This window comes from Bos indicus x Bos taurus, chromosome 25 (assembly GCF_003369695.1).
Source record: "Bos indicus x Bos taurus breed Angus x Brahman F1 hybrid chromosome 25, Bos_hybrid_MaternalHap_v2.0, whole genome shotgun sequence".
In the NCBI taxonomy this organism is placed as follows: domain Eukaryota; kingdom Metazoa; phylum Chordata; class Mammalia; order Artiodactyla; family Bovidae; genus Bos; species Bos indicus x Bos taurus.
The window spans coordinates 40,222,121-40,234,455 of NC_040100.1; the positions used below are offsets into that span (position 1 = coordinate 40,222,121).

The 12,335-nt window shown below is 48.6% G+C and overlaps 2 long non-coding RNA genes across 3 annotated transcripts; both read right to left on the reverse strand.

Annotated features, from left to right (window-relative positions):
- Positions 1 to 2,255: 2,255 nt before the first annotated feature.
- LOC113883480 lies at positions 2,256 to 4,046 on the reverse strand. The gene is made up of 4 exons (XR_003508654.1): positions 3,884 to 4,046; positions 3,458 to 3,518; positions 2,628 to 2,773; positions 2,256 to 2,433 (listed from the first exon to the last, which is right to left on the reverse strand). It is a non-coding gene; the product is annotated as an uncharacterized LOC113883480 (long non-coding RNA).
- A 6,075-nt stretch (positions 4,047 to 10,121) lies between these two features.
- Positions 10,122 to 12,230, reverse strand: LOC113883162. 2 transcript variants are annotated; one of them, XR_003508583.1, is made up of 3 exons: positions 11,626 to 12,227; positions 11,137 to 11,362; positions 10,122 to 10,598 (listed from the first exon to the last, which is right to left on the reverse strand). It is a non-coding gene; the product is annotated as an uncharacterized LOC113883162 (long non-coding RNA). The 2 variants fall into 2 exon arrangements; XR_003508582.1 differs by lacking the exon at positions 10,122 to 10,598 and having other exon boundaries at positions 10,640 to 11,362; positions 11,626 to 12,230.
- Between the last annotated feature and the right edge of the window lie 105 nt (positions 12,231 to 12,335).

Below are 12,335 nucleotides of genomic sequence, written 5' to 3' on the forward strand. Positions count from 1 at the left end.
TAACCACTGGACCACCAGGGAAGTCCCCTGGGATTTATTTATTCAACAAATACATGTCTAATAGTGACTAATGTATATTTCCAAAAGGAAAATTTTATTGTGTCAACTGTACTTCAAGGACATTGCTTTTGTAAAAAATAAGTGTTGTGAAAGGAAGAAAGAAAGAAGGGAGGGAGGAAAGAAAAAAAGAAAGAGAGGAAGGAGACGGAAGAGGGGCCTGCAATTAGCATTGAGCTTTATGTCGGAGGACTTTGGAGTGAAGGTTATCGCCTGTATTCTTCAGATAGCCAGCCATCTGTCAGGTTGTCAGAGATCCTTCCTGGATGAATCACCACCCTCCCCCAACCCCTGCAGAAGACAAGTTAGAGCCGGTGCCCGGGCCTCAAAGGACCTGGATGGGCCTCCGAGGTCGGCTGGCTCAGACGGCACCCCCACGCGCCCCTTCCTTGCCACCAGGAGCATCAGCTGCAGTGTCCACGGGTGGGAAACGTGGGTCTGCTCTCCATGGGACAGCATGGGACCCCCATGGGACCTCTCCTGGGACAAGCACAGAGGTCATGCACACAGAAGGGCTATTTGGTTTCTCTGGTCTCCTGTTCCCCCCACCTCATTACTGAATAACTAGAAGACTTCCTGTTTATCCTCTGACATAGTTGTTTCATGGCCAGTTTCACTCCTTGGCCTATCCTGAGGTGATCCGGATTTAGCCTCAGGCTTTTTGAATTATTTATAACAGTTAAACAAATATGACGTGACTCAGATGTCCATCCACTGATATGTGGATAAATAAATGCTGGCTATCCCTCAATGCAGCGTTACTCGGCCATGTGTTGTGTCTGTGCTAAGTCGCTTCAGTGGTGTCCGACTCTTTGTGACCCTATGGACTTGTAGCCTGCTGGGCTCCTCTGTCTATGGAATTCTCCAGGCAACAATACTGGAGTGGGTTGCCATTTCCCTCTCCAGGGGATCTTCGCGACCCAGGGGTGGAACCCGGGTCTCCCGCATGTCTCGCAGATTCTTTACTGTCTGAGCCACCATAATAAGGGACCAAATACAGATTCCTGTACACCGTGGAGGAACCTGGGAGACCTCACTGCTGGGTGAAAGAAGCCAGACAGTAAATGACAAATACTGCGTGTTCCATTTATGTGAAACGCAGAGAAAAGGCAAATCCATAGACACAGAAAGTAGACTAGCAATGGCTGGGGCTGAGAGATTTGGGGGGAAATGAGGAGTTACCACTGAAAGGGGACTGGGTTTCTTTGGTGGTTATGATGGCGTTCTGTGATTAGATAATGGTGATGGTTGTAAATATACTATTAATAAAAGCCACAAAGCTGTACACTCTAAAATGGTGAATACTGGGAATTCCCTGTTGGTCTAGTGGTTAGGATTCAGGGCTTTCACAGCCCTGCAGGGATGTGGTGGTGGGAGGGGAATTCCATCCCTGGTGGCGGAACTGAGATCCTGCAAGCTGTGTGGCCAAAAATTTTTTTGTTTAAATAAAAAATGGTGAATATTATGACATGTGAATTAAATCTCAGTTAAAAAATTTTTTTTAAAAAAACAGAGAATTCCCTGTGGTGTTTAGGAGTTCATGATTCCATTGCAGGGGGCACAGGTTTGATTGATCTCTGTTCCGGGAACTAGGATCCAGCATGCAGATAAAAAGAAAAAGAAAAGAAAAAATAATAAATGTGGGAGTTTGGGATTAGCAGATGCAAATTATTATGTATAAATTGGATAAACAACAAGGTCCTGTTGTATAGCACAGGGAACTATATTTAATATCCTGTAATAAATCATAACAGGAAAGAATATGAAAAGAGTATATATATATATATATATGCGTATAACTGAATCACTTTGCTGTACAACAGCAGGAATTAACACAGCATTGCAAATCAACTCTACGTCAGTAAAATAAATCAAAGCATAGTTGTCATAAACATCTCAGTTGCTGTCCACAGTAAATCGGAAAACTGGCAGGTGTGATAAATCCCACATATCTGGTGTGAGAAGTGTTGGTGTGTGACTGTGAGTGCAGGAGAGGAAAAGCGGGTGCTTTTCCCTTGTCAGGGCTTCAGAGCACAGAGGCCCCAAAAGGCTCCCCATGGGCTGAGAGGTGGCCCGGGCCAGGCAGCCCTGGAGAAGGGTCAGGAGCCTGGTTGGGGTGGGGATGGTTCAGGGCTGCTCAGGTTAGAGCTGGGCCTCCAAGGACCCTGAATCCTGTGATTCAGACACCAGTTCTGTAATAGAATCAGGCACATTCAATGAATTTATTTTTTTGCCCACAAGTTGATTTTGTTCAAACCCCAAAGATAAAATGTTGCTTCAAAGAATTCCTGACCCCAGGAAGGTGGACTCTCCAGTCTGCAGGGGACTGGGAGAGGATTCCTTTCAATACATTTTAGGGTTCTTGTTCATTTTTACCTGCAAGAGAAGCGGGTGGGGTCAGGCAGGGCCCAGAACTGACCACGGGAGGAGGACAAAGGTGGCCAGTTGGGTGGGGCCACTAGGCCTCCAGGCCAATGGAGGGAGTCCCACCACCTTCTCCCCACCGCACCTGTGCCTCCCCCAAACCACACCCAGGCCTCCCTCTTACTCACACACTCCCCGATCCCTACCTGATGTCCACCTAGGACCTCTTAGGGCATGGTCTTTCAGTGCTCTTCTTCCAGGCGTACAAGGCCATCCCAGCGACCACTACTAGCGCAGCAGGCCACACCGCAGACCCTATGGCCGTTAAACCCGCAGACAGAGAACCCTTTGCCTATAAGGGAGGAATGAGGTCAGGTGACCTGAGTGACACCAGGGTGACCTCACAGGATGGAGACAGTGAGGGGATGGTAGGGCTCGGGGTCCCAGACTGACAGGAGAAGGTGCAGGAACCAGAGAAAAGACAGAGACACTCAACAAGATGGTCCCATCCTGCCCCCCCACCCCCAGCTGAGCAGAAAGAATAAACTCTAAGGCAGATGCCGGCCTTGCCCCTCCCTCTGCAGTAACAATCCGGTAATTTCAGGGCAGCGACTTGACCCTCATGGAAACGGCACTCTCTGCCTCCTGGACTGGTGGGAGGAAACAAGTGCCCACGGGGTTTGGGGGCACCTCGGACAGGACTGCCTGTGGGGAGCCCTTCTGGGTGAGCCAGGTATGGGCTTTAGGGTCTGGGGCGAGGGGACACTCTGGCTCCTCAAGCATGGCTCCAGCCAGACCCAGGCTCCCAGCAGGGGGTGGAGGCCAAGGGCTCCCTCAGGTCCCCTGAACCTCCTGGTCTGTTGCTGGGGATGTGCTGGGGTCTCAGTCCAAGGGGAGCAGTCCCTCCACCCTCACCCCCAGGTCCCTGGAGACTTAATCTGTTCTGGAAACAACCAGGGTCCTGCTCTTGTGCTGGTAGCTGTTGGCTGGGCCTGGTCAGGTCCAGCTGGTTTTGAGGGGTGGATTTGTCTCTCACCACGAAGAAGATTATCCCGCTTTTCACATCTGTCATCTTCTCAAGGTATCAGAGTTCACCCCTGTAGGGGGACACCTGTAGTCATCTTCCTTCCCACACACTCCGACTCCCCCAAGGTCCCCCAGGTCCCCCCGCAGAGACTGAAGCCCCTCCCCAACCCTTCTGGAGGGGTCGCCCAGACAAGAGAAAAGTGCCACTTGCCTGGAGCTGACCTTGGGGGTTGGGGGTCCGCTGGAAGGTGACAGTGGGGTGTAGGCTGGGCCACCCCAGGGACTGCTGGGTGTGGAGAAAGGAGCACCTAGGTCCCCTCCCCCACTCCCCCCCACTTCCTGCCCGACTGCCCCCACCCTGAGCCTGTTCAAAGGTACCCCAACATGTTGGTGGAGCAGCAATCCCACTCTGGTCCCCAGTCTGGCACCCCCTCACCTTTTGAAGGAACCCGAGCTCTCTCCTCTCCGACTCTCAGCTCTAACTAGGCCAGATCAGCAAATGGACTTGGTACTGCTATTTGCTTTCTCCTCCCTCCCGTGCACCGCACCGCACCACCGCGGCCTCTTAGAAAAGCGGCAGTTTCCAGGAAACCAAGTTTCTGAGATCACGCATGCGTAGTTGCTCAGTCGTGGCTGATTCTTTGCGACCCCTACGGGCGGTAGCCCGCCAGGCTCCTCTGTCCATGGGATTCTGCAGGCAAGAATACTGGAGTGGATTGCCGTGCCCCGCTGCAGAGGCTTTTCTCAACCCAGAGATCAAACCTGATCAAATCTCTTACATCTCCTGTATTGGCAGGCGGTTTCTTTACCACTACCGCCACTGGGAAGCAATGGTTTGTTCCATTGCTCTCTTTCGTCTGCTCTGCAACAAAAGCTTTTAAAGGTACCAGCTGTGAGACAACTCAGGGCTCCATGGGTGCAGATGAGGGGGAGAGGGAGCGCCCAGCACTTGGGCGGGCTTCCCACGTAGATGGTAAAGGAGGCATGGAGAGGCTGTAGGCCACAGGCTGCAGAAAATGGAGCCAAAGACCCCATAACTTGGAGCCCTTTGGAGAGGAGGCTGAGCTCGTGCGTAAACACAGCTGCAAGTCCAGCCGCTCAGTCCAGTCCCTGCCCACTCAGTAGCCTCCAGCTCCTACTGATCAGAATCCCTGTAGCCAATAGGTTTGGCAGCAGACGTTTACTCTGGGAGGTCCCAGCCGGGAGCCTTCAGTCCTGGGAGACTTCCTGGAGGAGGTGACAGTTGGTCTTGGGAGGGCAGTGACTTGGGGAGGGCTGTGTCCTGGGGAGGGCTAGCTAGCAGGAGGAAGCCTGAGGCTTCCTGGGGACAGGTCCTGCAGGAGGAGGCCTGGAGTCTCTGACACATACAAAATACCCCTCATCTTACCATCCACCACCCACCACCCCTGTATCATCTACTTCCCTATGTTGGCAGAGAATACAGCCTGCCTGATGCATGTGCCTTGACAACCAGGAGAACAGAGTTGCTCTTTTAATGCAAGGTTTTTTCACCGTTATTTTAAGTACTATCCTATAGATGGGCATTTAGGTTTATCCCATTTTTTTTCGTATTATGAATTTGTGCCAATACTATGCATGCATGGATGTCTCCTTCTGATCTTCAGCTGGCATCATGCTCTGTGGCCTCTCCAGGGAGTGGCTCCCACCAATGCTCTGAGGGCTCCACGGTTTAGGGTACCAGCTGAGGGAGTGCCACTTTATATTTTTGTAAAATACATTTACACTTTTATAAAGAACGTTTGCACTTTTATAAAATATTTATATTTTCATAAAATACATTTATATTTTATAACATGTTTTATAAAATGTTTACATTTTTATGAAATATGCTTATAATTTTTAAGTGATAGGATTTTGATTGGTCTTTTATAAAATATAAAATATTTATATAAAATGTTTGTATTTTAATGAAATTATGTTTATATTTTTATGAAATACATTTGTAATTTTTAAGTGATGGGATTTTGATTGGTTGGTCTTTTATTTTCAGTGTTTAGGGGTTTTTTTCCCCTCAGTATTTTTTTTAAGATTAAAAAATTGTCATACTTCATTTGAATTTTCATGAAGCCTCAACTGCTAAGAAATAAAGGTAGTGCTCTAAAAAAAGTTCTAGAAACCCCCAAGTTGCAGAGAGCATCCACCTGGAGAAGAAAAGGGTGGGGAGCACAGTGCATCCTGGTCTGTGGCTTACCTGTATGCGTAAGCTTCCCAGGGCTGCCATAACAAATTGCCACAAACGGCGTGGCTCAAAACAGGAATTTGTCTCCCGCAGTCTGGAGGCCAGAAGTAAGAGTCTCCCACCCTTCCAGAGGCCCTGGGGGAGGAGTCTCCCAGCTCTCCCGCATCTGGTGGCTGTTGGCACCCCTCGGTTTGTGTTTGCATCCCTCTTATCTCTGCCTCCATCTTCCTAAGGCCTTCTCTCCTGTGCATCCGTCTCCTCCCTCAACTCATGGTGATTTCGTCTGGAGATCCTTCACTAGTTACCTCTGCCAAGCCCCTGGCTCTAAACAAAGTCACATTCTGAGGTTCCAGATGAACACGAAGTTTGGGGGGGCCACTAGTCAACATGCTACACTGTAGGATACAAATTACATTTCAAAGAAAAATTAAGATATCTTTCTGGGGACTTTCCTGGTGGCTCAGGGGTAAAGAATCCGCCTACCATTGCAGGAGACGCGGGTTTGATCCCTGATCTGGGAAGATCCCACAAGCGGTGGAGCAACTGAGCCCAAGTGGCAAAACTGCTGAGCCTGTGCTCTAGAGCCCAGGAGCCGCAACAAGAGAAGCCGCTGCAATGAGAAGCCAGAGCACCGCAACTAGTGAGTAGCCCCCACTCGCTGCAACCAGAAGAAAACCTGAGCAGCAACGAAGACCTAGCACGGCCAAAAATAAATAAATAAATACAATTTTTAAATTAAAAAAATCTTTTAGGAGGTTTCATGAAGATTGGAGGGGAAGCCCAGAGGCTGGGCGCCTGGAGAGGAGACTGTCTGTAAAGTCCAGAAATGAAAACATTTGTCCCCACAGTAACCTGCATACTAACGTTCACAGCAGCACTATTCACAATAGCTGTAATGTAGAAACAACTCAAAAGCCCGTCAGTGAATGCGTGGGTAAACAAAATGTGGTATATATACATTCAACAGGGTATTATTGTCATTAAAAAAGAGTGAACTGCTGACACGTGCTACAACATAAATCTTAGAAACATTATGCTAAGTACAATAAGATGGGTGTGAAAGGACAGATAGACTCCACCCTGTGAGCGCTGGGGTGCACACAGCAGGCCTAATATACTTTCCCAGCTTTAAGGATGCAGAAACAGCCTGGATCGGCAACAGAGACATCAGTGGTTTAATGAACAGGGGGATCTTAACACATCTGGGCAGGCCTTCCCTGGTGGCTCAGACAGTAAAGAATCTTAATGCAGGAGACCTGGGTTTGATCCCTGGGTTGGGAAGGAAATTTCCTTCCCTTCAGAAGGAAATGGCTACCCACTTCAGTATTCTTTCCTAGAAAATTCCATGGATGAGGAGCCTGGCAGGCTATACAGTCCATGGGGTTGCTAAGAATTGCACAAAAGTGAGCAACTTTCACTTACATGTCTGAGCAAGGTCCTGGAGCAACCACCTCACCACGTGGGGTTGACAGTGGGCAGGATAAAGTGGCAGCCTTGGCTCCCAGGCACACTCCTTAGTGCCCCTTTAATAAGAACAATCACTAGCTGGGTCCTGGGGGCAAGTACGTCAGAAGGTCAGTCTTGTGCTTAAAATGCAAGTGAAGCAGGCGCTGGCCTGCACAGGGAGCAAGGCATGCACAGGGCATGCACAGGGAGCAAGAGAACAGCCCTCTTGAGGGGCCCGATCGAGCAATGAGGAACCTAGAACTGATGCAGGAAGGGGTCCCCTTCTAGGGCCCGACAATGGGCTGTTGCCTAACACTCAGAAATGAATTGTCTGAGGAGACACACATGCTGACAAAGCAAGAGACTTTACTGAGGAGGAGTGCCTGGGCAGAGAGCCCCAGGGTAAGAGAACTCAGGGGTCTCAAGGTTAGCAGTCTCGGGGTTTATGGTGATGGGGTTAGTTTCTGGCCAATCCTTCTGACTCAGGGTGCTGCTTGGTGACCAGCGCGTCGCTCAGCCAAGGTGGATTCCAGGAAGAAGGATTCTGGGAGGACACATGGACTGGTGTGTCCTTTTGACCTTTCGATAGTTCTTTTGTTTGGCGGTGGCTTGTTAGTTTCATTTTCCTTATTAGGATCTCCTGTTGTAGAATAACTCACGCGAATGGTAACTGTGGTGCCTGGCCAGGATGGACAGTTTCAGTAAGAATAGGCAAATTCTTAGAAAAAAGAATAGAGTTTACCAAGGGCTAGGGGGTAGGAAAGTGAAAGAGAGTGAAAAAGTTGGCTTAAAGCTCAACATTCAGAAAACAAAGATCATGGAATCTGGTCCTATCACTTCATGGGAAATAGATGGGGAAACAGTGGAAACTGTGTCAGACTTTATTTTTGGGGGCTCCAAAATCACTGCAGATGGTGATTGCAGCCATGAAATTAAAAGACACTTACTCCTTGGAAGGAAAGTTATGACCAACCTAGATAGTATATTGAAAAGCAGAGACATTACTTTGCCAACAAAAGTCCATGTAGTCAAGGCTATGGTTTCTCCAGTGGTCATGTATGGATGTGAGAGTTGGACTGTGAAGAAAGTTGAGCGCCAAAGAATTGATGCTTTTGAACTGTGGTGTTGGAGAAGTCTCTTAAGAGTCCCTTGGACTGCAAGGAGATCCAACCAGTCCATCCTAATGGAGACCAGTCCTGGGTGTTCATTGGAAACACTGATGCTGAAGCTGAAACTCCAATACTTTGGCCACCTCATGCGAAGAGTTGACTCATTGGAAAAGACCCTGATGCTGGGAGGGATTGGGGGCAGGAGGAGAAGGGGACGACAGAGGATGAGATGGCTGAATGGCATCACCGACTCGATGGACATGAGTGTGGGTGAACTCTGGGAGTTGGTGATGGACAGGGAGGCCTGGCGTGCTGTGATTCATGGGGTCGCAAAGAGTCGGACACGACTGAGCGACTGAACTGAGAGGGTAGGAAGTAGTTATTGTTTAACGAGTACAGAGTTGGGGAATGAAAAAGTTCTGGAAATGGATAGTGGTGATGGTCACACAACACCATGAATGTATTTAATGCCACGGAATTGTACATTCAGAAATTAGTTTAAATGATAAAATTTATATTCATGTGCACTTTACCACACACAAAACAACTACACTGTATTAACACTCCTGACCTATGAGGTTAGCCAGAATGGAAAAGCACTGTGAGGTAGTCCATTGGTGAAGCCGTGGGTAACGAGCCCTCTCTATATTCTGCCAGTGGGAATGCAAACTGGTACAACCCTTACAGAGAGGGATCAGTCCTTACTAACAAAACTGTTTCTCTTTACCTTTTGCCCTAGCAATCCAACTTCTAGGAATTTCCCTTGAAGATACTGTTGGTGCGACCCTATAGCCTTGTAGCCCAATAGGCTCCTCTGTCCATCGGATTTTCCAGGCAAGAATACTGGAGGGTAAAAAAAAAAAAAACAGAACACTGGAGGGATTGCCATTTCCTCCTCCAGGGGATCTTCCCGATCGGAATCGAACCCCGGTCTCCTGCATTACAGGCAGATTCTTTACCACTGACCCACCTGGGAAGCCCACCTTGAAGATATACACCCCAACAAATATGAAAATATGTATGCACCTGGTTACTCATTGCAGCATGGTTTGTGATCACAAAACACTGGAAACAATTAATTTAGGGCTTCCTAAAAAAAAATTAGTAGGGCTTCCCTGGTGGCTCAGATGGTAAAGAATCTGCCTGCAATGCAGGAGACCTGGGTTTGACCCCTGGGTTGGGAAGATCCCCTGGAGAAGGGAATGGCTATCTATTCCAGTATTCTTGCCTAGAGAATTTCATGGACAGAGGAGATGGTGGGCTATAGTCCACAGGGTTGAAAAGAGTTGGACATCACTGAACAACAAACCCTTTTACACTTTTTCACTTTCACAAACTAGAAATTTCATGAGAAAATTGGTTGACTCCTTCTTAACCAAATGATCTGAATCAGCTCAAAGTCAGTGTTGGCAGTAATGCAACCACTGGGCAGAACGTGTCTCTTCCTACTGTACACTGAGAACATGTATCACTTCCCTGGTCTTCCTGCCAAAAATGTGTAACCTGCATTTTAAAACTATGATGAAACACCAGACATACCCACATTGAGGGACCTTCTACAAAATAAATGGCTTGTACTCTACAAAGATGGTAATGCCATGAATTACAAAGAATCAGCAACCCTTCCAGATTAAGATGTCTAAGAACACTACATTTATGGTTTTGAATTTTCTTTTGCTATTCAGGATATTATCAGAACAATTGATAACGTCTATATAAAGTTTGTAGATTATTTCAATGTTACTTTATTTTGAAAACCGTACTGTGGATATGTAGGCTTTCCAGGTTGCACAGTGGTAAAGAATCCACCTGCTAATGCAGGAGATGTGGGTTCGATCCCTGGGTTGGGGAGATCCCCCTGGAGTAGGAGATGGCAATCTGCTCCAGTATTCTTGCCTGGGAAATTCCATGGACAGAGGAGCCTGGTGGACTACGGTCCATGGGGTTGCAAAGAGTTGGACACAACTGAACAACTGAGCACACAGACTGTGGATATGTAAATGAACTCGTAGTTCTCATAATCCATTCTTTTCTCATAGGAATAGGACGTTCTCACAAGCATTAAATGCAGTGATTCACATACAGAGGTTAGCACAAAATATTCAGTAAATACAGGTGAAACTATTCACCTCAGATTGGGACTTGAACCCATGTGTCAGGATTTGAACTGCCGAATCTCTGCTTGGGACTCAAACCCACAGCTTTCCAACTAAGATTACACACCTGGTTTCAGGACCTAATGAAGCAACAGATTCTTGGTGTCTCCTGGCAAAAAGAACTCAGTGAGATCAGGATGGCAGAGCGGGGGTGTGAACGTGCCCCTTGGCTGATCCCTGTCCTGTGGCAGGGGCTACCACATTGTTGTGAAGTGATTGTCCTCCAATTAAATCAATAAACTGAAAAAAAAAAAAAAAAAAAAAAACAACTCAGAGAGAGATAGTGATATATAAGAAGTTAATTTATTTAGAGAGAAACTCAATCCACAGAGTGTGGGCCATCTCAGAGGGTGAGCCCAGCCTCACAAGGTGGTATAGTTAGCTTTTATGGACTGGGTAATTTCATAGGCTAATGAGTGGGAGGATTCTTCCAACTAATTTGGGCAAGGGGCAGAGATTTCCAGGAATTGGACCACTGCCCAGTTTTTGGTCTATGATGGTTGGCTTTGAACTGTCATGGGTCCTCTCCGTGGGTCATCTAGCTCACTGGTATGTTAAAATGAGTGTATACTGAGGATCACATTCTAGTCAAAGTTGACTTGTCTGCCATCTTGAACCCATTTAATTCTAATCAGTGTTTACCTCGGGTCCTAAGGATATATCATTTTTTGAAAGATTGTGCCCCACCTCCTACCCTCCTATCTCCTGGGAAGAGTATTATTGGGAATTTGGTTACAGGAAAGGGTCTTACTGAAGAAACTATCACCTTCACCCTCACCTGAGAAATATCAGCTTAAGCCCAGAAAGGACAGGCTTTTCCACTTTGCCATAAATCACTCCAAAGATGCGTCCAACTCCGGTAAGCACTTGCCAAGAGTTCAAGAAGGTAAGATTATATCAGCCCCGGCACCTTTAAGCCAAAGCTACAGCTCCTACACCAAGCGGTAGGTTGCCCCACTCCAGCATATGAGGTGAGTTTATCTTTCCACGATTACAAAGAAAACCTAGTAACATCAGATACAAAGTCAAAGGGACCACAGTTCATTAACTGGCTGCTGGTATAGGCTGCCCCCACCCCCACCCCAAACAGAGATAACCCAGACGACTGGCCTGCCTGTAAAACTCAGCTTCTCCCAACTCTGCTTTGAGGGAGACTGGCTGGTCCTCAGGCTCAAGCAAAACGGACTTAAAAACATTAACCTAAGACATTCTGCAGAGGGCTGACAAACTTGGGGCGGGGGGGGGGGGGAGGTTGTAACGTTTTTACCCTGCCACGTATGTAACACGCCTCATGTTCTGCAGGAGAAAATTGCACCTCTGTCTGGCCCCCTTACTCGTAGTCATAAAAAAAACTCATTCCTCAGGGGCAGCCAGCCCGGTTCAGCGGATGGAAGCTGCGAACACCACGGTCTGCTGGCTCAGCTCTTGGCTCAAGCCCTGGGCCTGTAGCTGGGCTCTGGGATTACCGGGGTGTCCGCCGCCCGGGGTCTGGGGGGCGGGTACTCCTGGGTCCGGAATGATAGGTGCAGCATGGCCCCCGGGCTCACTCAGGGAGGCGTGCGGTCACTTGGAGGCAGCGGTGTTATTGGCCTCGGGCCCATTGCCTCCTAACGTGGGGAGACAAAATGGCGGCCTCGTGGTGGGGGCGGGGGAGAGCGAAGCTACCTACGGGTTCCACGCCACGCTAGAACTACAACTCCCAGGATGCTCTGGGCCGAAGGCGGGAGCGATCGAGGGCTAGCGTCCCTAGGCCCTGTGTCCTCCTGCTCCCCGTCGGAAACCCCCTGGAATGCGTTGCTTGCTCCGGGCCCCTCCCCAGACCCTCCTCGCAACTGGCTGACGGGACTCGTAGTTCATCGACAACAGAGTTGAATCTCCTTCGGGACTCAAGGAACTACACATCCCGTGCTGATTCCGCGCCTGCGCACAAAGCCGCGGAGCGTACTACCGTTCCCGGCGGGCCTTGCGACGCGCGCG